At 41.8% G+C, this 15,042-nt stretch overlaps 1 protein-coding gene across 6 annotated transcripts in view; it reads right to left on the bottom strand.

Annotated features, from left to right (window-relative positions):
- LOC127445927 (metabotropic glutamate receptor 4-like) overlaps nt 1–15,042 on the bottom strand; it is a 295,001-nt gene that overhangs the window by 41,464 nt on the left and 238,495 nt on the right. The gene's annotated exons all lie outside the window — the stretch shown is intronic.

Here is a 15,042-nt window from a genome sequence, read left to right as displayed (position 1 = left end):
CGGGTATCCCCCCACGGACCTCCCATTCCCCAGCACGCTCGTCTGCCCCAATCGGGCTTCCGGATGAGTAAACCGGCTCATCTCATGGCAAGTTCGACCACGCAGGCACAGGTAGATGTGTTCGCTTCCCAAGAATCCTCCCACTGCCTGCTCTTGTATGCCCTGACCGAGGCACCTCTCGGTATAGGCGCGCTGGCACATACCTGGCCCCCTGGAATACGCAAATATGTGTTTCCCCCTGTGAGCCTACTTGCACAGACCCTGTGCAAGGTCAAGGAGGACGAGGAGCAAGTCGCCCTGGTAGCACCTTACTGGCCCACCCAGATGTGGTTCTCGGACCTCACGCTCCTCGCGACAGCCCCCCCCGGCGAATTCCCCTGAGGAAGGACCTTCTTTCTCAGGGGCGGGGCACCATCTGGCACCCACGACCAGACCTCTGGAATCTCCATGTCTGGCCCCTGGACTGAACGTGGAAGACTTAAGTGGCCTACCACCCACGGTGGTAGACACGATCACTCAGGCTAGGGCCCCTCTACGAGGCGCCTGTATGCCTTGAAGTGGCATCTGTTTGCCAAGTGGTGTTCTTCCCGATGCGAAGACCCCCAGAGATGCGCAGTCGGATCGGTGCTTTCCTTCCTGCAGGAGAGGTTGGAAGGGTGGCTGACCCCCTCCACCTTGAAGGTGTATGTAGCTGCTATAGCGGCACACCACGACACAGTGTACGGTAAGTCCTTAGGGAAGCACGACCTGATCATCAGGTTCCTGAGAGGTGCCAGGAGGTTAAATCCCTTCAGACCGCACCTCATTCCCTCATGGGACCTCTCTGTAGTTCTTCAGGGTCTACAGGGAGCCCCCTTTGAGTCCCTGTAGTCAGCTGAGCTTAAGGCACTCTCTTTGAAGACTGCCCTCCTGACTGCTCTCACTTCCATCAAGAGGGTAGGAGAACTGCAAGTGTTCTCTGTCAGCGAAACATGCCTGGAGTTCGGTCCGGGCTACTCTCACCTGATCCTGGCTATGTGCCCAAGGTTCCCACGACCCCTTTTAGGGATCAGGTGGTGAACCTGCAAGCGCTGCCCCAGGAGGAGGCAGACCCAGCCCTGACGTTGCTGTGTCCAGTGCATACTTTACGCATCTATTTGGATCGCACGCAGAGCTTTAGAGTCTCTGAGCAGCTCTTTGTCTGCTTTGGTGGACAGCGGAAATGAAGCGCTGTCTCCAAACAGAGGATCGCCCACTGGCTCATTGACGCCATAGCAATGGCATATCACGCTCAGGACGTGCCGCCCCTGGCAGGGCTATGAGCCCATTCTACCAGGAGTGTGGCGGCCTCCTGGGCCTTGACCAGTAGCACCTCTCTAACAGACATTTGCAGAGCAGGGGGCTGTGAAACACCCAACACCTTTGCGAGGTTCTACAATCTTCGTCCTGTGTAGTGGCAGGCACAAGCAGGTAAGTCCGGGAGAGCTGGCCGGGCGTATCGCTTGCGCATAGTGCCTTTCACCTCCCCTGAGCTGAAGACGTGCACTGTTGTCTCCCAGTAGTGTTCACAAACTGTGTTCCCTGGATGACTTCCTCCTAGCCCTGTGGCAGACGAGTTTGTGGAGAAAATCGCTGCCGGCTCAGTATGTGCTAACTAAGCCCTGTACTGGGGTAGGTGCTCCGCATGTGTTGGTTCCACATAGGTAACCCCATGCGACGTATATCTTCCGCTAATTCATTTCCCTGTTGGTAAACTGCGTCTTCCTTGGGCAGAGACCCCTCTGCCCCAGTCACCATGTTTGTAGAAATTCCTCCCCCATAAGGTAGGACCTACCATGGGACTTCTCCACATGACATACTTCCGACAAATGTCGGTAAGACCATGTGATGTATTTCCACTCAAAATACCCCCCCCCCCCCCGGGCGGGGTGTGGTCTCCGCGGTGTCTTCCCGCGGATACACCCCCCCGACGTAGACCTGGTGGCCCCAGTCAGTTAACAAATTTCACTCTTTTTTTTGGGGAGAGGAAAAAAAAGAGAGGATAAGAGGCCATGACTGGGCTAGCCTGTCTCTATCTTTTGGGCAGTCGACACAACGTCGAGTGAGTGACAGATAGGGAACGTCCTGGTAACTTGCGTAACGTCCGTTCCCTGATGGAGGGAACGAGACATTGTGTCCCTCCTGCCACAACTCTGGACTACCCGTTGAAATGGCCGGGACCTTGTCTCGGCTCCTCAGCACAAAACCTGAATGAGTGGTTGCATACCAGCTACTTTTATACCCGTATGTTCCGTGGAGTGGTATGAAATACCACTCGCCAATTTTCATTGGCCTTTTTTCAAAGACCAGAGGTGTTTCAGGCTCCCAAGAGTGACCCCTTGTGTCACTACATTGACACAACGTCTCGTTCCCTCCATCAGGGAACGGAGGTTACGCAAGTAACCAGGACGTTAATGCATTAGGTATCATGAAGTCAAGTCAAGTCAAGCCAACTTTATTTATAAAGCACATTTATAAACAACAAATGTTGAACCAAAGCGCTGTACAATTAGCTATAAAAGTGTAAAAGAGAACAAATTATAAAAACAAACAAAGTAAACACCAATAAACAACATGTAACCTTGATCTTAAATAGTATCAAAATTTACAGATTAAAAATAGGTTTACAATGTATACAATGGAGGAGACCAGACCTAACTGGGCTTCAATGACAGCTGAAGTCCTGGCAGATCCTAAAATCAATACTTCAGTTTTGCTTTCATTTAACTGCAAAAACGTATTCGCCATCCAGCCTTTAATTTCCTCAAAACACATAAGAAGAGAATCAACAGAGCAGCTGCTATCAGGCTTAACTGGTAAATAAAATTGTGAGTCGTCTGCGTAACAGTGATAGGAGACATTATATTTGGGTGCAGGGGGAGCATATAGAGAGTGAACAGTAATGGTCCCAGAATAGAACCCTGGGGCACACCGCAAGATAGGGGGGCTGTTGTAGAAGAAAAATTACCTATATTTACAGAGAATGTCTTCTCTCTCATATAGGAGGCAAACCACTGCAGAGCCAGACCCTGAATACCCACAATACACTCCATCTGGTTTAAAAGTATTTTGTGATCAATTGTGTCAAATGCTGCACTCAGATCCAATAAAATCAAAACAGCACTTGATCCAAATGAGGGCAAAATGTCATAAGTGTCCTTCAGAAGAGCAGATTCAGAACTATGGAAGTTTCTAAAACCAGACTGGTACTTATCAAATATATTAAAATAATTCGAGTATGAGCATAACTGGGAATAAACAACTTTCTCCAAAAGCTTTGAGATGAATGGCAACTTGGTGATAGGCCTGCAATTGGTATATACAGTGGGATAAAGGTGCATTTTTTAAGCAGAGGTTGCACAATTGCATGTTTAAAACTAGCTGGGACTACCCCATTTGCTAGAGAGCTGTTAATAACTGCAGTCACATCAGAGCTCATCATTTCAAATATATATTTGAAAAGACGAGCAGGCAGTATATCCATTTTACTATTTGAACACTTCATCTTAGAAACTAAATGAACAAGGCCTTAATTTCTTGGACTTTCTGAGTGAAAAATTTAGGAAACTTCTCACAGGTTTCAGTGGACAGATCAGGACAGGCAACAGAAGCAAGTTGTTACACAGAGTCAGTGGTCTTAAACAGAAATTTGAGCCTATCTGCATTCTCTAAGATTAATTTAGAGAGGAAATTTGTTTTGGCCATTTTCACAGATTTTTTTGTAGTTATTTACACAAGTCCTTAAAATGTCATATGAAACCTGGAGTTTGTCTTTCTTCCACTTCCGCTCAGCCTTTCTGCACTCTTGTCTGAGTGAGCGGGTGTGGTCTTTTAACAAAGGCTGGATGGCACCTTTGCCCTTAACACTCCTCGCCTTAACAGGAGCAACAAAATCTAAGGCAGAAGAACATGATTTATTAAAAACTTCATCCAGCTCCTCAGCATCCAGATCAGTAAATAGAGAGTCTGAGAAATGGGCCTGGTAATAGTCTGTAAATTGACTAGCAGTAGAGGAATGAATACCCCGAGAGTAGTATGAAGACTGTGAGACAGTGGGTGAAGGACCTGAACTGACAGAATCAAATACAATTGAATAATGGTCAGAAATACCAACATCGGAAATCTTTAGATTGGTTACAGAAAAACCATAAGACAAAACCAAATCAAGTGTGTGACCCAAGTTATGAGTTGGGCCAGAGACAGATTGTTTAAAATTTAAGGATTCTTAAAGGCAGGGGCCTGGGTAGCTCAGCGAGTAAATATGCTGACTACCACCCCTGGAGTTCGCAAGTTTGAATCCCAGGGCGTGCTGAGTGACTCCAGCCAGGTCTCCTAAGCAACCAAATAGGCCCAGTTGCTAGGGAGGGTAGAGTCACATGGGGTAACCTCCTCGTGGTCGCTATAATGTGGTTCGCTCTCGGTGGAGTGCATGGTGAGTTGTGCGTGGATGCCGTGGTGGATAGCGTGAAGCCTCCACACACGCTATGTCTCCATGGTAATGTGCTCATCAAGCCATGTGATAAGATGTGCGAATTGACAGTCTCAGAAGCGGAGGCAACTGATATTCGTCCTCCGCCACCCGGATTGAGGTGACTCACTACACCACCACATCAGCAGTCTATCACTCCAAGATACTATGTCAGAGAGAAAAATTGATAGATGAAGTCTGTACACCAGAGCACATAGCACAGGACCCATGATGTCGATCTTTAATAATTGTACCTCAAAACTCGAGAACATGTTCGTTGGCAGAATAGAATGCAACATAAAAAAGTTATTTAGAACAAAGGATTTATTAGATAGTGACCTTGCATTTACTAGGGCCATCTTAATTGTGGTAGGCTCCAAGCCCATGGTAGAAATAGGAGTAGAATGCTTCAGCTTATGGAGGTTATCAGGATTAACACCCTGATTATTTGCATCCCGGGCAGGGGAGTGGCCAACTGAAGACCACATCACCGGTATGTAGGAATCATCAGAGGAGACAGCCGACACAAGCCAATTCGAATGATTACGAGTTCCTCTGTGTACATACCGTGGTCGGCGTGTGATTCCCAGGGCGGCACATTGATTGTAAATTCCAGCAGAGAGACGATACCTGGAGTTCAAGTGATGTAAGTCCATGGATGAATAATTAAAAACTACACTGAGAAACAGATCAGAGCCTGAATCCATAACAGAGCAGCGTATTTCCAGCTGCAGATATCGTAGATGAATAATAAGAATCCAGAAGATCAGAGCGAACCACCAAAATAATCCATTATTACCGGCTCTTCAACCTGACCTGAAATTCAGTCCACTTAAGCCCACACATAAATAATGCAGCCGAGGTAGCGGTCAAGCAGCCTGCCAAAGGCTGCTCATAACTGAACCACCAAATGGCCAGCGACTAGTGAGGAAATTTCAATTCACTCACCAGAGTCGATGTAATGTACTGGGGCTGCAAGGGCTCCAGGTAGGCTGGTAGAGGCTTTTCACAGATGTAAACACAGTTTAGTTCAAAATTGAAGTAAATCCCAAACAATGGAGCAGTTCACCATCCATGAGTAGATCGAAACTTATTTTCACGAGCGGTCGTCCCAATAAAAGAGGAAATAGCACCTATCAGTGCTTAAAATCCAACTTAGAAAAAAACGGATAGCAGTGGCAGCCAAACACGCCAGCATTCACTCATACCGGAAGTTCAGTCAGCAGGGTCAATTAAGGCCAACAGTTGAAAATGGTTGTGCTACTTAAGGAAGTGAACTAACAATAAACAAAAAATGTTACAACATTTATTAATCTTTGTTAATGTTTGTTAATAAAAATACAGTTATTCATTGCTAGTTCATGTAAGTTCATAGTGCATTAACTGATTTTAACATATACACATTTTATTTAAAAAAAAAAAAAAAAAATATTACTACTGTATATGGTGAAATTAACATTAACCAAGATTAAAGAATTGCTGTTAAAGTAGCTTGTTAAAGTATTGTTCATTGTAAGTTAATGTTAACTTATGCTGCTAACTTATGTTAACAAATGAAACATCATTGTAAAGTGGTACCATATTTCTTCTCTACATTATTTGTTAATAGTTCCAATGACATTATTACATTTATGTAAAATCTGCTGTGTTATGGAAGGCTAACGGTAACACTCCATAATAAGTGATAACTAATAATAATAATAATAACTTATTATTGTCATTAATAAGTCATTATCAAATGTAATTAGTGGTGCTTGCTAAGTAAAGCATCACTATTACTATTGCATAGGTACCCAAAGCATATCTTCAGAAAATGTAAAAACTCTAGTTAAGATACTATACTTAATTAATCATTTTTAGTATGTGCTAAATTCCATACCTCATCCATTTTTTGCAATTGTGCCCACACTTCTTTAGTATTCCTCAGTCTATCTCTTATAAATAGTGTAAAACACACACACACACACACACACACACACACACACACACAATAAAAAAATAAAAAAATAAAATAATGGTTTAAGTACCAAAAGTTTACAAGGTAATTAGAGACCGTAGGAGTACAGGATATCTATTTCTTTGTTTATTACAAGAGAAATTAGTACTATATTCATACAAATAAATACTATATCATGTTTCTGTGCAACAATGAATTAATATCAGTATTCCATATGCATGTACATATACATATTATACATGTTATTTCTTACTCAAGGTGGCACTGTTGTTTCAGTAATTGACTTGATTTATATTTGACATTGCTATTTGATGACGAAGCAATGTGGAAGTAAACTATAACAAGTGCAACACATGAACAATATGATATGACTATTGTAATTTGGGTGTACTACTGAAATTATGTAAGTTGTGCATCTATTTAGACTTAGTAAGTGCCCAAGAAAATACTTTTGTGTAACGTATGTGTAGCTTATGTGTTGCTTATGTGTATTTTATGTGTTTTGTGTAGCTCAATATGTTTTTGACAGCCAGTTGCGTCTCATGAAATTTCAGTGTGAAAGTAATGAATCCTGTTCTAGATTAATCCTGATTTGTTGCATTATCTCTTTGATATATACAAAATAAAAGATCAAAATATATCAAAATATATTTGATTCTATTATTTTCTAATTGGCTTGAAAATATTTTGAAAATTTGACATTATCTGGGCATTATGTGATAGTTATAAGTATCTGTATCTAAAGACCCGAATGTGTAAGAGTTTTTGGTGAAATTCCCATGCATTTAAAGGTGCAATATGTAATATATTTACTGTACTAAAGCATAAAATTATCATAATATGTTATCAGAGATTAAGGAAACATGTAAATTGAAATACTGGCTTCTCTGAAAACAATGCTACAGCCAGTATATTGTACTTTTTTTTTCATTTGTGTTTTGGCCTGTGTGATCCCGCCCACTGCCCATTTCCCAATAGTATTTCGACACCGCCAGTTGCCAGATTTGAAACAAGTTGGTAGGCAACACAGTGCACTGCAGCCATGGAAGCCAGCAATACATCTAGCTAACATTGACAGAGTTATAAAAAATCCACATGAGCTGGTTTATAATTTGCAAACAATAAAAACATTGCAAACGTATACATTAGCTGATCAGCTTATAGTGTAAGGCTCGTCGCTTGCCATTGTCAGTTTGCTCGTTCCTGTTGCGTGTCCTCAACCTGGCAACCCGCGTGAGCTTCGAGTCTGGGGAGGAGGGGGCGGGGGAGACATCTCTCTTCAATATTTGGAATTTGGAAAGCAGTACCCATTTTAAATGCTTGATGTCAATGTTACATATTGCTCCTTTAAGGGTTAAAATAGTTGGAGATGCCATGACACTTTGATGGTTTCATATTTTCATATATATTGATATTTCAATGAAAAAGAACAACTGTTCTGTTAGGCATTTTTCTTGATGACTTATTAATAAATGTTATTATAATGTGTAACTGAGCTAACAGAAGATGAAAGAGAGACATGTTATAATAACACTTATTAACCTTTTACATTTTTTACCTTTGCACCATTAAATCAAGCCAGACACATTAATATAATATATGAAAATCCATCCAACATTGGAGAGCGGTTTATTGTTTTTTGATTAGAAGTCTACTTAAAGTAAGTGTAAGCTTGTAAATTCATCTTAATTAAATAAACAAAATTAAAGAATTAAAGTTAGTTAAGGGCGCTATTTTGCTGTTGTTGTTTCTGACAACCATTTCTGTTCGTGTTATTCTCAGTAAAGCTCATTTGGTATCTTTGGAGTGCAGGGTTTTGGAAAAAAGGGGTGTGGCTAATCCAACAGCTCAATTTGTGTAAATTCTAGAAAGGCTAAAATCACTTACAGCACCTTCAACTCTATTTTCCATATTTTACATTAATTCTAAAGTCAAGAAATACCACAAATGGAAGTATGGGAATTAAGCAGTGACCAAAAGTTGTTTAACAATCTTATGTATTAGTTTCTTCAAAGTAGTCTCCTTTGCCTGGATTACCCCATTGACCCCAAACAGAAATATTAGTAGAAAGCATATCAGTCACATTTCTGAAAAGTGTGCATCTGCTCTGTGGTAAAAATGGAAAAAATACAGCTTTAAAAATTTCTGGCTGCTGGGTTTTGAATAGGTCAGAGGAAAATATTTCAAGAATTTGAAAGGAAGTTTTTTTTAAATCACTATTAATATTTTTTATACATACATAATTGGGTTCTCTGGGACACAAAACATAAAAACAGTACTGTCAATCTCAACAGAATATGATGGTTAAACACCTACTGTTTGAGCTTTGAAAACAAGGGTAGCAGTTTAGTAGACGTAGAAGACAAAGAAGAAACCACTCTGGACAAGTGATTGCTACACAGAAAAAAATGTGATGGGCTGCCTAGTTTAGTCTAATTTTAACTAACCTCACTCAAAGTGATATCAAATGGAAAGTACAGGGGTTATGGGTAGAAGGTAGTGCTGAAAACAGGCACTACAGAGCTAAAAGATGGTTTAGTGAGATTTGAGACCTGCTGTGTGTAGTAGCTAAAGCTGTTTCAAACACATCCATCTCATCACAGCCTGTGCTTATGTAGTAGAAAAGAAAGCAAATCACTGGCAGACACTGGATCACAGCTCATCTGCTGTCTAATGTCTGCCATGGCCACTTGTGATCTGGCAGGAAAAGTGTTGCAAACTGATTGCATTCTGAATATCATCATAATTATCAAACTATCTGTTAGATGGAAAAAAGATGGCACTCAGTAATACGAAACTGTGGATTTGCCGTAAACAGGCTTAAAGGTGTATGGTTATACTTAGCAGACCAGTATGTAGTGATGCAAGAGTCTTAAACTTGAGTGTAACCGTGTGTCCACTTAAATTAAATTACTACAATGGAATCTTTCTGCTCAAATAAAAACACAAACACTTACTTGGATTTAACAAACTTTATTTTGGTGGCCTGATGTGCATTGGCGTGAGATTCTATCTGCAAACTGTTACAGGGGCAGATCAGCATATGCCGCCGATGGATTACACTGGCCACCTGATCTCATATTAAAACACAAACTGTTTACATTAAACCAGATTTAGTATTGCAGTACAATGGTGGATGTCTAGCTACGACTGGTAAGAGACCCAATTTTTTTATACCTTTGCTGATGTGGATCATGGGAGCACAACAAACTAAGTATGGATGGAAAGGGGTTGTTTGTGTTTTTCAGTGATCTGTCATTTAATAATGATCTAATTTGTATATATTAATTCAGAATAATGGTTTGTTAATTAAGATATGTATATATATATATATATATATATATATATATATATATATATATATATATATATATATTTTTTTTTTTTTTTTTTTATTTATTTATTTATTTTTTTTCCATTTTTTTTTTCATGTACATTCACTGAGCACATTATTAGGAACACTTTGGTCATAATAAAGTGCCAAATGTGGTCTTCTGCTGTTGTAGCCCATCCGCCTCAAGGTATATTGGCCCCAGAAAATGGTTGTGTCCATGGGTATAAATTCCAACAAGATGAAGCGCTAATTCTTCTTGAGATTGGAACTGCAAAGTTGTTGATTGTATTGGTGGTCACGGTCAATTATTTTGTTCCTGTTGTGAATAATTTGACTTTGTTTTTTGTTTTTATTCTACAAAATTTTGCACCTGTGCTATTCCACTGGCTTGGGAGAAAAATAAATATACTGACATTTACAGAACCTGCTGGCACATTCACATCATGGCATCTTTAAACTCTATAATATCATCAGTATAATTAGTAAACATGTGCTGGTTTGACTACCAGTAAAATGTTTGGACAGATGTTAAAAAATCCAAATTATCTTTTAGATAATTTTAGATATTATTAGATTCTTGAAGTAATCCTTAGATTACAGCTCTGCAGACTCTGGGCATTCTCTCAACCAACTTCATGCTTTTTTAAAGTTCCCTAAGTGTTGTGCTGGATACTTCCTGGCTACTTGTCCTTTACTGTCTGCTCCAACATGTCCATTTATCCATTCAAGCATTTAAGCTCTAGATCAAAAGGTTTTTAAGCTCATGAGAAACAAATTCAGTGAAGTGTGTCCAAACTTTCGAATGGTAGTGTACAGGGCTGGACATTAACAACTGCCAAATGTGGGAAGAAATTGACAGTGGTGGTATTAGACCCATAAATACACTATATTGCCAAAAGTATTCGCTCATCTGCCTTTAGACGCATATGAACTTAAGTGACATCCCATTCTTAATCCATAGGGTTTAATATGACGACGGCCCACCCTTTACAGCTATAACAGCTTCAACTCTTCTGGGAAGGCTTTCCACAAGGTTTAGGAGTGTGTTTATGGGAATTTTTGACCATTCTTCCAGAAGCGCATTTGTGAGGTCAGACACTGATGTTGGACGAGAAGGCCTGGCTCGCAGTCTTCGCTCTAATTCATCCCAAAGGTGCTCAATCGGGTTGAGGTCAGGACTCTGTGCAGGCCAGTCAAGTTCTTCCACACCAAACTCGCTCATCCATGTCTTTATGGACCTTGCTTTGTGCACTGGTGCGCAGTCATGTTGGAACAGGAAGGGGCCATCCCCAAACTGTTCCCACAAAGTTGGGAGCATGGAATTGTCCAAAATCTCTTGGTATGCTGAAGCATTCAGAGTTCCTTTCACTGGAACTAAGGGGCCAAGCCCAGCTCCTGAAAAACAACCCCACAACATAATCCCCCCTCCACCAAACTTCACAGTTGGCACAATGCAGTCAGACAAGTACCGTTCTCCTGGCAACCGCCAAACCCAGACTCGTCCATCAGATTGCCAGATGGAGAAGTGTGATTCGTCACTCCAGAGAACGCGTCTCCACTGCTCTAGAGTCCAGTGGCGGCGTGCTTTACACCACTGCATCTGACCCTTTGCATTGCACTTGGTGATGTATGGCTTGGATGCAGCTGCTCGGCCATGGAAACCCATTCCATGAAGCTCTCTACGCACTGTTCTTGAGCTAATCTGAAGGCCACATGAACTTTGGAGGTCTGTAGCGATTGACTCTGCAGAAAGTTGGCGACCTCTGCGCACTATGCGCCTCAGCATCCGCTGACCCCGCTCTGTCATTTTACATGGCCTACCACTTCGTGGCTGAGTTGCTGTCATTCCCAGTCGCTTCCACTTTGTTAAAATACCACTGACAGTTGACTGTGGAATATTTAGTAGCAAGGAAATTTCACGACTGGACTTGTTGCACAGGTGGCATCCTATCACAGTACCACGCTGGAATTCACTGAGCTCCTGAGAGCGGCCCATTCTTTCACAAATGTTTGTAGAAGCAGTCTGCATGCCTAGGTGCTTCATTTTATACACCTGTGGCCATGGAAGTGATTGGAACACCTGAATTCAATTATTTGGATGGGTGAGCAACTACTTTTGGCAATATAGTGTATGTCTTCAGACTCGAGTTATACAAATGCAGGTATCTCCTGACCTCCTCACACAAGGGCTCTACTGTTGTTGTTTTACTCTTTGTCTCCTGTTGTTTACTGGCGATTACATCTTCCTCTAGCATGTCTTTGTGAAACAACAGCTCAAATGTGAGTGTTGCCACCTTGTGGATCCACTAATTAGAGCAAATAATTCCAGGAGCATGCGTATTCTGCATGTTCAAAGACCTGCGGTTAGAAAAATCGGGTTGCACACATTCAGTGCTCGCACACTCTGCTAATGAAGAGATTTGGGTCATGTGTCCTGCGTTCGACTGTCGGCGTTCGTGCTCAGCGTTCGCATCTGACAGAAGTATACTTTGGGCTTTATTAGCCACTTTGGCGGGTGACATTTTCAGTGATTTTTCTGCATTGAAAACTCTATGAATGTCGGGCAGACGAAGCAAATAAAATTATATACATCTTGTGTTCAGTGTTTTATAAGAAATAAATATTCTTCTCATCTGAAATGCAGGTGAACCGGGCTCTCCTCATTATCCCCGCTTTAACATTATGATCCAGATATATGATAGCGCAGAGCTAATCATATGCTAGCTTCAACCAGGCTTCCCTTGATATTGCGCGGCAAATCACAAAACTTATAACCCATAAGATTTTTGACAAATATTGTTCTACATTACAGAACTTTGAAGGAATTCAAACATCTCAAACGGTTCAAATTATAAACACCCCTGATCAAGTGTTTATGCTCTGAACTAACATTCTAACTACTTCAGTAATTATTAGGCACTTCATTAATTCAATTAGATCTACATGCATTCAGCTGGAGAAGCATATCATTTTCCATTCAAAAACAGGGGATTGTGTTCAACTGAGTCAAATCTAGTACAGTAGAGAATCTTTTAAGCAAATCCACTAATTCCTCCATTCCTTCCCACCTTCTCCAAGCCATCTCTCCATCCATCCTACCTGCACTCACACACATAATTAACACACCTCTACTTACAAGCATTTTTTCCACTACATTTAAGCAGTCTTGAGTAACCCAGCAGCTTAAAAAACCCGCAATTAACCCCACACAAGTAGAACACTACAAACCAGTCTCTCTCATCCAATTCATGCTGAAAACACTTAAAAGGGCAGTTTTCAATCAGATATCTGCCTATCTCTTTCAGGACAATCTGCTGGATGACAATCAGTCAGGCTTCAAAAGTGGACATTCCACCGAGACTGCCCTGCTGTCTGTCACTGAGACAGGCTAGAGCTGGATCCAGATCATCCGTCCTGATTCTAATGGACCTTTCTGCAGCCTTTGACACAGCCAACCATCAGATCATACTCTCCACCCTCTCTACTCTGGGCATCACAGGAACTGTGGTTGACTGGTTTAATTCCTCTCAGGTAGGTCCTTCAAGGTAGCCTGGAGAGGTGAGGTGTCCAAGTCACATCAGCTACTTACTGGGGTACCTCAGGGCTCAGTGCTTGGGCCACTTATCTTCTCTAAATACACAACATCACTGGGACCCATCATTCAGACACATGGGTTCTCTTACCACTGCTACGCCGATGACACACAGCTCTACTTGTCTTTCCAGCCCAACAACACCACAGTGACTGCTCGAATCTTGGCCTGTTTGGCAGACATCTCGGCCTGGATGAAGGAACACCACTGCAACTTAACCCAGCGAAGACTGAGCTCCTCGTCTTTCCAGCCAAACCTGCTGTTTAACACAACATCACCATTCAGCTGGGTTCAACTACAGTAACGCCTTCCAAAACTGTCAGAAATCTAGGGGTAACCATCGATAACCAACTCAATTTCACAGACCACATCTCAAAGACTACCTAGATCATGTAGATTTACACTCTACAATATCAGTGTAAGGTAGTCGACTCACTGAAGGAGGCGGGAGCCGGTCAAACGTCCAACATAAGACACTTTATTGTCAGCACTTTTCAGTGTAACAAAGACATTCAATACCACTGCTTTTCAGCAGCATGAACCCACTAACAGGGTGCTTTCCAGCTCCACATGAACACACATTAACAGGGTGCTTTTCAGCTCCACATGAACACACAGCTTCATTGGTCTCTCTCTCTCCCAGAGTCTCTCCCCGACTGCCGCTCTCGTCATGGCTTTATCTCTCACTCGTTAAGGCTGTAATCACCCACAGCTGGGCGAGATAATCCGCTGCAGGTGTCCAACCCGGCCTTGCTCCGCACAGTCACCACTCGGCATGCCCCGCTCTCCACAATCAGGAAAATAAGACCCTTCCTCTCTGAACATGTCACACAATTTCTTGTTCAGTCACTTGTCATAACTACACTAGACTACTGTAACGCTCTCATTGCAGGCCTCCCTGCATGCACAGTTAGACCCCTGCAAGTGATCCAGAATGCAGTAGCACGTCTGGTCTTTAATGAACTAAAGATAGCGCTGATGCTGTCATACAGAACAGTCACTGAGTCTGCTCCAGCATACCTAAAATCATTTCTGCAGAGTTATGTTCCCACCAGAAGCCTGCGGTTGGCTAATGAGCGGCGCCTTGTTGTACCAACACAAAGAGGCACCAAAACACTTTCCCGGACTTTTGGTTTCACTGTACCACATTGGTGGAATGACCTTCCCAACTCCATCCATGAAGCAGACTCACTCTCTGTCTTCAAAAAATGGCTAAAATCACATCTTTTCCATGAGCACTTAACCATTCACTCATATATATATATATTCTTGTTGCACTCTAATCTGTCTTGGATACTACTATTCTGATGCTAGTGAAACTTTGTAAATTTTGTCTCCTTAAGATGAATCGCTTATGATGTATTATTCCTCTTTTGTAAGTCGCTTTTTATAAAAGCGTCTGCCAAATGAATAAAATGTAAATGTAAATATAATTAGAGGGTACAAGGGAACAAAAATGAGAAACATTAACCTTCGAAAAAAAAAAAAAAGCTTATGATACTGAATGTCATATTCTATTAGCCAGTTACACTTTAAAACACTAAGCCACATCATCAACATCATCCTCGGAGTTCATGTGAATACTCACTAAATTAATTAGTCATACTGCCATTGATAGTCCAGGAAGAACATGTCCAAAGGGTGTTGTGAGCCTACTGCAAACTGCTTTAATT

Source organism: Myxocyprinus asiaticus, chromosome 9, assembly GCF_019703515.2.
Source record: "Myxocyprinus asiaticus isolate MX2 ecotype Aquarium Trade chromosome 9, UBuf_Myxa_2, whole genome shotgun sequence".
Lineage (NCBI taxonomy): Eukaryota > Metazoa > Chordata > Actinopteri > Cypriniformes > Catostomidae > Myxocyprinus > Myxocyprinus asiaticus.
Note: the sequence above shows the minus strand (reverse complement) of the source record. Positions and strands in the feature narration are given on the sequence as shown.